General features: G+C 36.8%; 1 protein-coding gene and 1 long non-coding RNA gene across 3 annotated transcripts in view; both read right to left on the bottom strand.

Annotated features, from left to right (window-relative positions):
• GABRG3 (gamma-aminobutyric acid type A receptor subunit gamma3) overlaps positions 1-14,281 on the bottom strand; it is a 332,908-nt gene that overhangs the window by 270,334 nt on the left and 48,293 nt on the right. The gene's annotated exons all lie outside the window — the stretch shown is intronic.
• LOC137850154 (uncharacterized) lies at positions 705-13,041 on the bottom strand. Its single transcript, XR_011092303.1, has 3 exons — positions 12,770-13,041; positions 4,574-4,653; positions 705-3,533 (listed from the first exon to the last, which is right to left on the bottom strand). It is a non-coding gene; the product is annotated as an uncharacterized lncRNA (long non-coding RNA).

Below are 14,281 nucleotides of genomic sequence, written 5' to 3'. Positions count from 1 at the left end.
AGAATATAGCAAGTGTTTGATAAAATTGTAAATTATTTATGGGAATTATCCTTAACAACATTGCTCCATTAAGCTGTAGCCTGTTGGCTAAGATTTTAACCAGTCTCAGTTTAAAGTCTGAAATTGATCAATAAGTGATGTCCTTCATGCACCAGTAAGAAATATAATCCAACAGTGGTTTTGCTTGTGTGCATTATTATTCCTCATCTTTTCCTTCTTACGCCCCTGGGAAGATGCTAATATTCCATCCAAAAATTGCTATTAAGCCCTTTGGGGCTAGAGGCAGAAAAGTGAGGGCCTTGAGTCCTTCCAGACTTTGAAGAGTACATGATCAGCCTCCTATTCTCACTGTCATATGCATCTTGTAGTCCAAAACAAAAGTTAGACAAGTCAAATACAATGCAAAAGAGCAATAACTGATAGGAAAGGTGATATTCCTCTAAGAATCAAAACACATATTAGCCCAATTCTAACCTAAGAAATGGATTTCTGAGAATGTCTATAAGCTAAAGGAAAATAACAGTGTCCAGAAAAACAATACTTTAAAAATAGCTCTGTATATTATATTATACATTTACTTTTCTGATATACTTTCATGTTCTAATATACAGAATTTTGGATGTGCAATCTTTTACAACATCTTGATTTCAAATTCAAACAAGAAAACAGTTTAAGTAGTACATCAATATTTAATTAAAATCCTGTGTGCTTGCATATTTTCTTCCTGTTTTTAAAGGGAAAGAAACTAGAGCTATTTGTCTTCATCTTTTAAAGCACCACTGGCTATAATCAATGAACTTTTGGGCTTTTTGATCTCACAGCCACAGGCTATATATTTCAGAGCCAAATTATGGTCATTTTTGCAGGAGAATACTTTGGGCTTTGAATACTTTGAATACTTTGAGTAATTACCAGTACTCAAGCCCCAAAATCAAATACGAGTAACTAATCTGTTAGCAGAGTACTAAGCTATGACATAGAGTTGCCTTTCCATCAGAGATTATTTAAATTAATTCATCACTAACAGGAAAGGACGAAACAAACAAAACCAAAATCTTTCTCCAGTCTTCTCAGGATTTCAGTCTCTGAGATCCACTTTAATTTTCCTGAACAATGAGGATGCTTATCAGCAATCCTACAAATAAAATGAATACAGATCCTGCAAATAGCTAACAAGTGGTACTATTCAGCATAAGGAGCTTTCCAAAATGAGATTTGTGTCAGTCATTTTCCTACTGCCAGTTTCTTCAAGGCTTTGTGATTACAGCAGGGGGCTTTGGGAAGAGTTACATGGAATGATAAGTGATTGACAACTGGCTACACATTTTCCAAGGGATCTATATTTCATAATTTAACTCCAAATGAATGCTTAATAGATGGAAATAAGCAAGAGAGGATGCCTTATTAGTATATGACCTGCCTTCTAATGAGAGGATTTAAAAAGGGAGGAAATACAAATCAGAGAAAACAGAACAGGAAAATTGAAGATGAAAGACAAAAGTGAAAAGCTGAGCTGACAAAACAAGAATGAGATAATCTAGTTTTACCCTTGCAATCAATAGAGAAGTCTACAGGCTATATTTTTAGACAGTCTTTTTTACAGGTGGCACTTCAGCCAGAACGTAGAGAATGTACAGGGACTCAAGGTATAATAGTCCCAGGTTTAACAAGATTTATAGTCTCTGAAAAGAAGAATAGGAAGCAACTTACTAACAGTGTCTTGCAAGACTAGAAGACTTGGAAATCAAAGAACTTAGTGGAGACCAGACTCTTTACATGGAAATGAACAGCACCATCAAACAAGCTACATTTAACTGATATATTCTGTAATTAGTATTTCCCACTACGGTGCTTAGAGAAGGGCACATATACCGCTTTTACACACTACATAAATAAAGTGTGATATGGATACATCCTCAGAATTAAATACAGTCACATTGAAAGCCTACTGGTGTTAATGGAAATCAGCTTTGATTTAATCCTAATTCTCACTGTTAGAGATTTTGACTGTGTGAAAAATTCTGAAAAAGGCACAAACAAGTCACTATGAAGTATGATCTAAGATTATGTTCTCTTTACTCCTTACTCATTACTCCTTACTCATTACCAATACTGTAGCAAAAGGTCTTGAAGTCTCATTTAACGCTTTTTTTCTATATGTTAGTGGTGAACCTTTTCTCTCTTATACTGACAAGGTAAAGTGACCTGTATTACCTAATAGAAGAGTAGAGGCATCTATGACCAAAGGAGCAATGCAACAGAACAAGCACAGAACAAAACTACTTCTGAAAGAAACAGATGTGTTGGAGTGTGTCTCCTGATAGCCTCAGCAACACAATACAAAGTCTCTGCATGGCCTTTATTTGGCAATGTTTTCTCTCATCACCCTAATTTTGTGATACTACATCTTCCCAGGAGACAAAAAAAATAAAAAAATAAAAAAAAAAAATGTGGAGTACTTCTAGCCTTATGGATTAAAAAGTGACAATGTAAGATGTGGTGGGCATCTTGGCGAAGAACCTGCACCCTTACTCATTGACCTACTTTCCTTGCAAGTCCAAAAGGAGATGTAGCCTAGAGTTTTCAGTACATTTACAGAGCTAAAACAGCTCTGTAGAGCCTAAAATTAGGAGTTTCTGAATTTGCATCAAATTTCAGCAAGACAAGTCTTCTATGGCAAGCTAGTTTTCATGGCATGAGTAGCAATTAGCAGCCATTAATGTGCATTTTATTGAAGCTACAATGAAAGCATATGCCAGAGCCCAAATCCTCCCCTCACAGTGATCTCACATGCACAGGACAGAAGCTGATGCAGAAGGTTACTTTTCTAGTTTGGTAGCCACACAAAATAACTGTCGCAGTAAGAAGAAAGTAAACTGAACCAAGCTACATGTATGCCATTTGTAATTTCAAGTAATTGTCAGCCCTGACACCACACTTCAAAAATGACGTATGTTCCACCTCAGTATTGATTGCTAAACCTACAAAACAAACAAAACAAATAAAACCTTCTATTCGTTCTATTTAATCAAGTCTTCAAGACTTAAAAAAAAAAAAGTTACGTTCTCTAGATATCTGAACTGCAATACAGCAGTCATAGCAGAATGTCTTGAACATTGTCCTTACCAGTTCACTCCCTAGATGGATAGCAATACACACACCAAGAAATAGGTTTGGTTGAACACCTCAAAAGTTATCAAAGTGAAAAAACACATGGCTGGGACATTGGTTTGTGATAGTCCAAAAATATACATATATCTGTATATCTATCTATCTATCTATATATATATATAAATAAATAAAAGTGAGTAGCAAAATATTTGCTGTAAAAGACAAATATTTTAGGTGCACAGATATCCTCATTACAGACAGTAAAGGGAAAGAATGTAGGAACTCTGTATGTTACTGTAAACTGAGAAGTTAAAAGTAGTAAAATGTAGTAAATTGCTTCTGCAGTTGGCAGCACTGTAACAGAAGCACAGCGTTCTGAGCTGATCCTAGCATCTTCAAGATCCTTTAACAAGAAGAGGTCCCTGAAAAAGGAAAAAAGTTAAAAGCATATTTCTGTTTGTGGAGGAAACTATCCATTGTCTGAACTGCAAAATTCTTAGGTAACCTTTTTAGAAAAACCCAGACACAGCTGTGTTTACACTTTCAGATACATACTTATATTCATCTGAATATAACAGTAGTAGGTAATTTTACAAATTAATTAATCAAATGTGTTCTGTAGGAGTCTGCTGTCTCATGATACATTTTTATATTCTTGGTAGAAAGAAAACAATGCAGGCATTAGTATAAAACCTTGCTTATTATTCATAATGCTCTCTCTGGATTCCTAGGTAACGAGTGCAAAAATATATCAGAAGCATCCTAGTGAAAAGAATTTCTAATGCATCCTAAGTCTAAACATTACCATCGTTTTGAGAGGTGCTTCCAAATGTCAGAAAGCAAATTACATTTGATGTTGAGCCAAAGCATTTCAGTGTAGAAGCATCACTTGAAGCTTCTATTAATAGTATGATCTATTTTAAGGAAGAAACACTACTCTGATTTTATATGGTCTTCCTTAAAGTTTCAGGAATTCATCTTTAACATCTCACCGTCTTTTCTATCTAGCTCATTTAGATTTGTGGTTTTCCAGTGAACTATATGGCCATAGCGTGTGCTCTTGATTTCAATTAGATAATTCCATTATTTACTGATGTTTCCATTCATGGTCTCTTAGAGTACTTCTAAATGTTTAAGGTTAAGCAAATTCCAATCTGTTATCTTACAATTAAACATTAATTCAATGTGAATTATTGTTCATCTCCAACCATAGTGTCATTGCTTCTGGCTTACACAAAGAAGTCTGCACGAGTTAAAGTGCTTACTGGCCAAGCTTTTAGAGATGGCAATGTACTTAGTATTATACCCATCTGAAGTATCTTTTAGCATTGAAAAGCATCCAAAGCTTTTCATATCTCATGCCTTAAAACATTCAGGCAATCTTTTCAGAATGAAAGAAGCTCTTTTCAAAGAGATCACTAAGAATATTAAGTGACTGCTCCTAGCTGCTAGTTCTACTTACAAAAATAATCATTCTGTAGCAAGAACAGTAGTTGAAGGTGGATTTCTTTCAGCTTCGTGAGAATTTTAGCACCTATATGCCTTAGTCAATGAAAAGAGAGACAGGTTAGAATAAATTGTTCCTTGTAAATACATAGGATAGATGTCTAAAATGGATAGGGGCAGTTGACCAAGCTGTCTTTGGATGTTGGACACTGTGCTCTCTTTATGTGGACTATATAGTCTGCATTTCTGATAATTAAACAGGATTTGCAACATACTTATTAGCCCCAGAATAGCAGTGTTTAAAGACCCATTTTCTCACAGATCTTTCACTCTTTTTGCTTCCCTCACTTAAAAAGTCAGTCACTTAGAGCAATGTAAGATCTGTTTACTTTCATAGTGCCTCAGATACTGGAGACGTGGTGGCTACAGGGCAGAAGTCACAGCACTAGCCATCCTTATCCTTGGTTCATGTTTCCTGGACCCTTCCTGCTGTAAAAATACAGATTGAGCCATTCTTTCTACTTTGTGTTTTTGTCCTTTACCTCAATTGCTTCAAGAAATTATTTAAGTGATTAGTTAACAGGCTTTTCTAAAAGGTGTTTAATAACCTGTTTCATTATGACTTTCTTGCTTTAGGAACATTGAAGTGTCCATTCAAGTAACTCTTCGTTATTTATTTGACCCATCATACCTTTAAATATTTATGCATGCACCTGCACTGAAAGCTATTCAGTTTTGCATTGCTGGATTTATTCTTCCAGGACTCTCTACTCAAAGAGGACATTCAAGATATTGCTCTAAAAGAGCAAAACTTCAATGGTCTTTTCTAATTGCAATGAACTCAAACTCTTAGATGACCTTTGGAAATCCCTATTCATGGTATTTGCACCACATGCAATCAAAAAACATGTACTGTGAATGTGCAGAAAGTAGATTAGCATTTTTCATCTTTCCAAAAAATCAGAATTACATACATATATTTATTTTTCCTAGCTTCTTTCTCCTATTCATAAGTTTTATTTCTTTGGCAGAATTACTGCAACCAGCAGTTTCCCCAGTGGGAAAGGGTAGGGGAAGGAAAGATACACATTCCTTTCCCCTAAAAGCTTAACTTAATTAGTCTAAAAAGTATCTTTCAATCTATAAAAATAAAAACATCAAGCAATTAGGCAGCAATAGAGTGTTTTATTCATCTGTAGTTCAGACCTTGGAGTATTAAACACATCTGTGTACAAAATGTCTTTTTCTACTGCTAAATAAAGTCACCATGTCTTCTCCTGTCTCCCATGATGCAATAGGAATTAGCTAATTATAGCATATGTAATAAATGCTTAATGCTTTGCTACCCTTCCCTCTAGAAATTAACTGACCATGCATACATTGCAACCTGATGAGATTTCTTTGCTAGACCAAGTAGCACACATCACAATGTTCTCCACAGCCCTGGTCGTTTGTCATCCAGACTTCAGACCTGATCAGAGCACATGCTATTACTCCATTATGATCTTTCTGATGAAATGAAAGGGTATTCTGGTTTATTCCCAGCAGGTAGTTAAGTACCACACAGGCGCTCGCTCAGTCTCCCCAGGTGGGACTGGGGAGAGAATTGGAAAGATAAAAGGGTGAGAACTCGTGGGTTGAGAACAAGAAATTAATTCACTACTTTCCATTGGCAGGCAGGTGCTCAGCCACTTCCAGGAAAGCAGGGCTCATCACGCATAATGGGAAGACAAACACCATCACTCCAAATGTATCCCTCCCCCTCTCTTTCTTTCTCCCAGCTTTTATTGCTGAGCATGATGCCACATGGTACGGGATATCCCTTTGGTCAGCGTGGGCCAGCTGTGCTGTGTCCCCTCCCAGCTCCTGGTGCACCACCAGCCTCCTGGCTGGTAGGGCAGCATGAGAAGATGAACAGTTCTTGGCTCTGTGTAATCACTGCTCCGCAACAACTAAACATCAGGGTGTTATCAGTACTATCGTCATCACAAATCCAAAACACAGAATTGAGAGAGCCTCTACAAAGAAAATTAACTGCATCCCAACCAAAACCATGAAAAAGGGAAAGCATTGGGGTTTTGCCTCACTATGATATTGGGATCTACCTAGGACTGCACCCAGACTTGTGAGAGTCACAAGCATTTCCAGGTCTACAGGTTTAACAAAGTCATTATTGTCACCTGATAAAGCCAATGGTCTAATGACTCAAGCAGTGACAGTTCACTACATGAAAGAGATGCCCAAAAGAGATGCCCAAAAGAGATGCCCAAAAACAAAGCCAGCAGAGTTAGCAGTGCCAGCTACAATTCTTTACATGGCTCCTGCCACATTTCTTTAAACTCATGCAACCCTACATAATGGAAATTTACGTCAGTGTCTCAAGGTTTGTCAGTTTTACTTGTTCCATTACATATTCTACTATAAAACAGACCTCCTACCATGGGAAGAATATCCAGAGCCACGGGTACATGGATGGTCTTCTATAAGTAACAAGAAGAGTATCCAGCTTAATACAAGGTTTTCTTCCTGATTTTGGCTACCTATTAGAATACAGTCTAGACAAAAAAAAAGCTATAAAGGTGCAGCCAAGACAGAATCCCAGCAGTACCTATGACAGGATTCTGCCTAAAGGGAGAGAGACAGATCTGTAGGTGAAGCTCTGGCATGATCTATGCCTCCTTTGGATAACCATGACACAGAGCCACATAAGTGTCTGTTTCTCATCAGGAAGCTTCAGTGAGAACATACCAGCATTAACTACAGAACAGCAGCGACATATGCCCTTTAGTTCAGGGACTGGCAAGGTGGGCTTCAAATTACTCAAGAAGTGACAAGAACAGGTTCACAGGTGAATTTGGCAAATAAAAGAGTCAAGAGGGGAAAGCAGGAGGTAAGGAAAGGGAGAAAAAATATTAGCAATATTCTGTTTGTGGAGAAGAGGGAGGAGTTGAACTTTTGGGAGGAAGGATACAATTGTGTCTGTGTTATTTCCCCCTCATTTTTAGCAGAGAAACAGTTGTACAGCATCATTTCTATTTAAAACAAATGCAGCTATCATGAATCCAGAAGCAATTACTTCTGACTTGGAACTAGTTCAGGCTTAACACCCTTCCTGTGCCATCTCAGGCTACAATTTGTTTGTGGGCTGTTAACTGTAGCAGCAAGATTGCTGAATTTTACTGCTTGGTGACCACTGAGTTAATATGAAGAACTCAAGTGGTTAATAAATTGTCACACTCTACAAACCTCAGAGAGAGTCCTATGACCTCTTTGAGATCGCCAGGATGTAAAAAAGTGCTCTGCAGCACAGAAGCAGTCCTGTCACTGGTTGATTGATACGAATCAAATTATTTGAACATGATCTTAAGATTAATACACTGAGGATAAGCCTAATACACCATTCTCACTGGGCAATATTATCTCCTGACTTCACTGACATTCACAAGCTGATCTGCTTTGAGGGTTTAAAAAGGAAAAAAAAAAAAAAAAAGAAAGAAAGCTATTTTGTATATCTTTTCATCCTCTGAAAGATACAGCTGCCCTCAAATAGAGGACACTTTTATTTGTATACTACTTAAACAAAGCAAAATCTCTTTCACTTATTCATGTAAAAACTTATTACAGTTAATTTTTAGCTCCTGGTGCATTTATATAGCCTGTTTATGCCATTGCTATACCTGCAGAGCACTGTTACAATGATAGTTTAAATCAAAAAATGTCTAAGGTTGTTTCTTTTCAACATTCTTTTGTTGTATTTACGTTCCCATCCTCAGCTAAAGACTCAGACTTTTTCCTATTCAGCTACATATTGAATCATCAATTTAGTTTTCACTTTGATGAAGCTCTCATCTGGCTCAGAAGGACCTGTTAAATAATGGCCCTAACCTCAATGCAGTCTCTGTGGAGTATCAAGCTTGTTTGTGCAAGGTGAAGAACCTGTTGTAATCACTTTGGGAAATCGTTTATACCACATTGTGTTCTCAAAGCCTGTGGTGTTCATAATGGGTACTAGAAGGCTGAGAATTTTAAAGATATCATACCAAGAGATGTAACATTTGAATCAACATCTTTTATCTACCTTAAGACATGGTAAACAAAAAGTTTTGCTAACATCTTACAGTGGATTGGACATACAACTGCTAAAAGGAGACAGACTTGCAGAACTGAAAGCATGTCTCCCTTGAAAACCAGGAGAGAAAAATACATGCTTGGAAGGTTCAACTCATCTCATCCTAAAGTAGACAGCTATTTTTGGTCAAATGACAATTAATCCCAGAAATACTGTATACAAGTACTGCTACTAAATCAGAGGTAGCTGTCATAAATTAAAGAAGATGAAATCTAACTGAAGTTTTTCATTCAAATTACTTTCCAGTTTTATTGTTGTAGCTAAAACAGAACTCTAGACAAAGTGAAAACAATACACACAAAATATAAATGTCATTTCCGAAATAATTATTGAGCATAGAGTCCTCCAAAAAGTCTGTTCATATTTTTTTCCTCTCCAGAGAGGCATCTAGCTGTTATTTCTATAAATAGACCATTTCTTGTTCAGTCAGTTTCCTTTCTCTTCATGTAGTCATCCAGGGAAGCTGGATTTTCCTTTTACAAGACATGCTACTCTCTTCTGTCCAAATCCCATAATCATCTATTCCTTCAGCATTTCACAACCTTTGCATTTTTACAACACTATCTTCTCTCTTCTGTTTCTAGGAAATTCCACTAGTCTTAGCTTTAATTCTCCTTATTCACCTTTCCTGTGTCTCTTCTCTGTCCTCAGAAGAACAGGAGCTCCCTTGGTTAGAAGACTTCCATTACAAACAGAATTTCAATTTAAAGCAAGTGGTGGATATGCTTGTACCTCGAGTTGTTCAATAATATAAGCACACAATTTCTGGCTGACACTATTTAACAGGTCACACATGAACTTTCATGTAACCCATGCCACGGACCACTGTTGAATATACTGCACTTTTTTTTTTTTTTTCTTTTTTTCCCCAGAGTGTTCATGCATGGTTTACATGAGAATTGCCATCACAGGATTCATCTCTACAACCACACAATATGAATCTCTTATTTCTTAGCATATGAATCTCTTATTCCTTACTCTCAGATGTCATCATTATAGTAACTGGAAGTGATTTTGAGATATATGCATTCCTGCAGTCTGAACATTTTGAGTGAAAGAGCTGAAAATGCTTTCTTCCCTGGAAAAGGAGAATGTGATCAATACTATTTCAGAAGTACAGATAGTAACAGACTTGTGTTCAATTAGAATTATCTTTAACTGACCTGAAGAAGATTTCTGAACAAAAGAACCAAGTTCCCAACTAGAATGGTAACACCTGCAAAACAGTGTGTTGTGCTACAAAGGGTCAAAGCAAGAGATGAAATGATAAAACACCCTCTTTACAGTTCTATCTCACCATTTCCAACTCGGAATAGTCCCTAGAGAAAATGATCGTGGGAGAAACAAACTACTAGTCCAATTTTTATTACAAGTTTTATTCACTACTGAACACTACAACAAAGTTGCAATAAGTCATCTGAAAGAATTTAAGTTCCCAGAGCCACCATGCTGAAGCATATAAAGTTAGATGTAATTCTGACAAAAGTTTAATAGTGCATATTAACTTATTCTAACATTAGATTCTGCACTCTGTTACATTTCCTTAGGTCTGGTTTCTTGGAAGCAAACTGTGGGTGGGAATACAAGTTTCTTTTTGTATAGCCTTGAAACAAAATGGTATATATCTGCCAGAGGGGAAAAAAAAAAAATCCTAAGTACTGAGGATTTCTGCAGCAGAACTCCTACTGCAAAACCAGAAATAAATTCTAGCTTTAGGTTAGCTCCACTGTTGGAGGTAAACCCTAACTCCATGATGGTTCTCTAAATAGCTAGACTCCTTCAGCAGTCAGTCTCATGTTTAGGCACAGTAACAGGGAAATGCATCTGTTTATTACCTCTTTTAATCCAATATACCATACCACTGGTGCCCTCAGGATAAAAGCCTTACTATCTGCTGCTCAGTATGCAGCTCTGTCTATGTTATGCTATAATATAAAATGGTTCAGACTTAACACAGTACCAGGACACACAATAAAGATTATTGTAGCACAACAAACTATTATACATATACTATTGAAATTAAACCTGTCTCTCACTAAATAAAGAATTCACTGAAAAAACAGTTCACACCAAAGCAATGATATATGTATATGTAAAGAACATACCCAGTCATCAAACATATGAGTGCAATCAGACCAGTCCGTCAGCTAACTACCCAGTAGTTTGTACATGTAGGCAGTGACCAATGAATTATGGTCAAATACTAGTTTTTAGATATATTTTAAATTTAATTTGTTTATCACTATTGAATTTACAGACGAAGGGAGAAAAAGGAAGAAAATAAAAAAGGAAGAAAGAAGAATTAAGCTAACACCAAATTACTTACGGATACAGAACAATCACCTAGATCCTCCATGAAAACCTATGCACCTCGTTACTTCTAAATACTGTTGCTCTTGTTCCTCCACTGTTGACAGATTATGATCTCTACCTTAAACTGACTTGGTCTGGGTAGCTTCACCATAAATGTACCCATCCTACCACTGTGTCAAAAGTCTTCTTACTCATTAGATAACTTATGGTACCTACTTGATAACGATGTAAGGAACCAAACCAGATAATGTTCCAGGCTAAACATAATGTACAAGATGCTGTGAAGTATTTTATGATGAAAATGTTGGTGCAGACCAAGCATCAAAAAAAATCTTCCAGATAATAGCAGGTCATCATTCATTCAAATAAAAATGATAAATAGATACTAAAAAATACCAATGTCAAATGCTTGAAGATCTTTCTAGGACAGATAATATACTATATTTTATAGAATAAAAGTAAAGAAAGATTTAATGAGAATAAAGAGTCTTACTAAGCTAATTGCAGACCCTATTAGAAAACTCTTCTCCCATATCCCAGTCTGCTGATTTCAGAAACAGTGTGGCAAAGCAGCAACATGAACTCACAGCTCAGTTCCAACAGCAACATCAATCAATGTTCAGAAAGAATCAAGGAATATGACCCTTGCACAAACGTCAGAATTGTTTTAAGTATGTATTCCTTGGTGTTGTGAAAGAAAAGCAAAAAGGAAATCTATTGTTATCTCAAACATTAGCCTTCAAATGTATTAGCTGTATATAATTTACAACACCCAGACTAAATTTTAGATTAGCATTTGGTTTAGGATTTGGTATATTCAGGAACACATTTTAAAAGAAGAATTAACTGTTCAGGCAATTTCTATTTATAACTGAAAGAATGCATTCAAATAGCTTTTGTCATGAAGAAAAAACTGAAGTGTTATTTTGTAAGCCCACAAGCTGTAGGCAGTTAGTTCTTAATATATGCTGTTCCTTTGGGAATTTGAGGGCTGGAAAGGACAGTTAGAGAATCTGAAAAAGTTTAGGTCTTTTGCCTGAAGAGAGCTGCTGAGCAGGGAGGTCACTAACTACTTTTCGTTGAATGTTTAAAAAAACACATTAGTGCTCTATTCTGTTGTTAGTAGTATTATTATAAAAATGGGATTTCCCATTTCAGCACACAGTATTATTACTATTTATGTGGTGATACTGTAACACTTAACTGAATAATACATATTCATATTCTGACAGACTATGCTTGGAATTACAACAGTTCATGCATAGCCTGCAATTTCTGGCAATATGTATAGGAACACATTCTGGCAAAAGAATGCTCTCTTCCAGTTTCATTTTTATTAGCAAAGACCATAAAATATCCTGCTCATTAAAATCTGAATAACTTCCATTGGGAGTGCACTTTTCTGAAAGTGTTTTCTTACAGCTGGCTGCAGGATAGATTTGCTGGCTAACCAGGGCTCTAATAGGACATTATGCAATCTACAGCATAGCAAGAAGACAGTTGCATAATCAGGACAACTATTAACAACTCCACTAAAAATGGTAAGTGCTTAAGTGCAAGTGAGTAACATGGAAGAAACAAAAGAAGCTAAGATTGTCAGTCTGAGGTCCTGAATTAAATGTTTACACATTATTTTATTGCTTTCATTGCAAGGATGCTAAGAATAAGTCCATCACAAAGGCAGCACCACATAAAATGAGACCATAATTCACATGTACTAGAAATGTCATTATTAACTGGAGCACAGGACTCCAGTGAAGATCACCATGCCTTAATTCTCAAGAGTTGCTCCAGTGCTTCTCAAGCCCAGGCAGCCATCTGATGAATATCTAGTTTAAAGGATCTACAGTACCTCTGCACCAGAGTGCTGAGTGCACTAACCACATTTACTTGCCCTGATCAGCATCACCTGGGACCCTCACTCATGCCTTCTGCCCATGGGGCCTGATTTCAGCACATGCGGGAGCCATCAGTCCCTGCCCCAGAAACCCTGCAGGAGTGCTCGTCTCTGCAGTCATGCCTGTGTCCTGCCATGGATCTCCTTGATCCTGACCCTAATTTGCAGGCTGACATCCCAGCCTGGACTAGGTGCAGCCCCACCAGCACTGAAATTTCAGGCAACCACTGAGTTTCCAGTTTGTCTTTTATCTTAGCTAGTTCAGTTATCTCAGTTATGCAGGCAATCCAGGGAATTAACGACTGATGTTTACTATGATGGTATGACAAATTGTTACAGGACCTCCCTGGGTGAGACCTTTGGAGAGAGTTCTAGAGATGTAGTGCTCTGAAGAACACTGTCCATGAGTCTTTGCAACAACTGCATGAAGAAACAGGCAAATAGTTTGATCTAGAATTGTGCCTCAGAGCAACACTGATTTGTGTAGATACAGCAGCGCTTACAAGCTTCTATATATTCACTAGTCCCTGAGTACAGGGTCTCACTAGTCACTGAGTATATTCACATATATTCACATACATTCACAAAGTCCCAAAAGTATTGACCTCTCCAGTACTCTGGCTATTTCAATTAATTCAGACAAAATGTGTGCAAGCAGATATCATTTAAAATTCCCATCCTGTTACCAAGGTATAGGACACAAGAAATATACGGTGTGATCCCCTCACACTTCTGTTTGCAGCAAAATCTCAAGCAGCTCTTCCACCTTCGTATCTTACTCCACACAAAATAAACACAGACAAAAATATGTTTCAATGACTGTATGATGTAGTATTTAGGTGTCAATTCTCCACAATTTCAGCCTAAAACAGCAATGGGAAGTTCAAAGTCATGCTTATACTGAAGCAGTTAATTAAGCCTCATTGCTCACACTTAATGGTAAGATTCTTGTTGTCTTTCTTATTTGTGGTCAAAGGACCACTACTGGCCTCAGATGTGGGGGAAACAAATCAGCATTTTGATACCACATGGAAGTTTATTACAATAAAAATCCCTGCAGATCAACATAAAATTGAAAACTTCATGCAATATCTATCATGGTGATTTAGTCATATCTATATTCAAAAGTCCCAAAGTAAGTACTAAAAAAAAACGTGTTATCTAAAACCTTATTGAAGGCCTATGAACATTCATAGGAATCTTTCAAGTTTCTAATAAAATGCATGTTTTCCTGGAAGCAGATTAAAGATTCTGTTCAAAGGACTTCTAACAGATGACTGTAGATCTACTTCAATAAACTGCAAAGGCTAAGGGATTTAAGACAAGTGCCATATTGTTCAACTGGAAACAACCTGAAGTTAAAAGATTTTTTTTACATGACGCTG

Source organism: Anas acuta, chromosome 1 (genome assembly GCF_963932015.1).
Source record: "Anas acuta chromosome 1, bAnaAcu1.1, whole genome shotgun sequence".
In the NCBI taxonomy this organism is placed as follows: Eukaryota; Metazoa; Chordata; class Aves; order Anseriformes; family Anatidae; genus Anas; species Anas acuta.
This window is presented reverse-complemented; position numbering and strand designations above follow the sequence as displayed.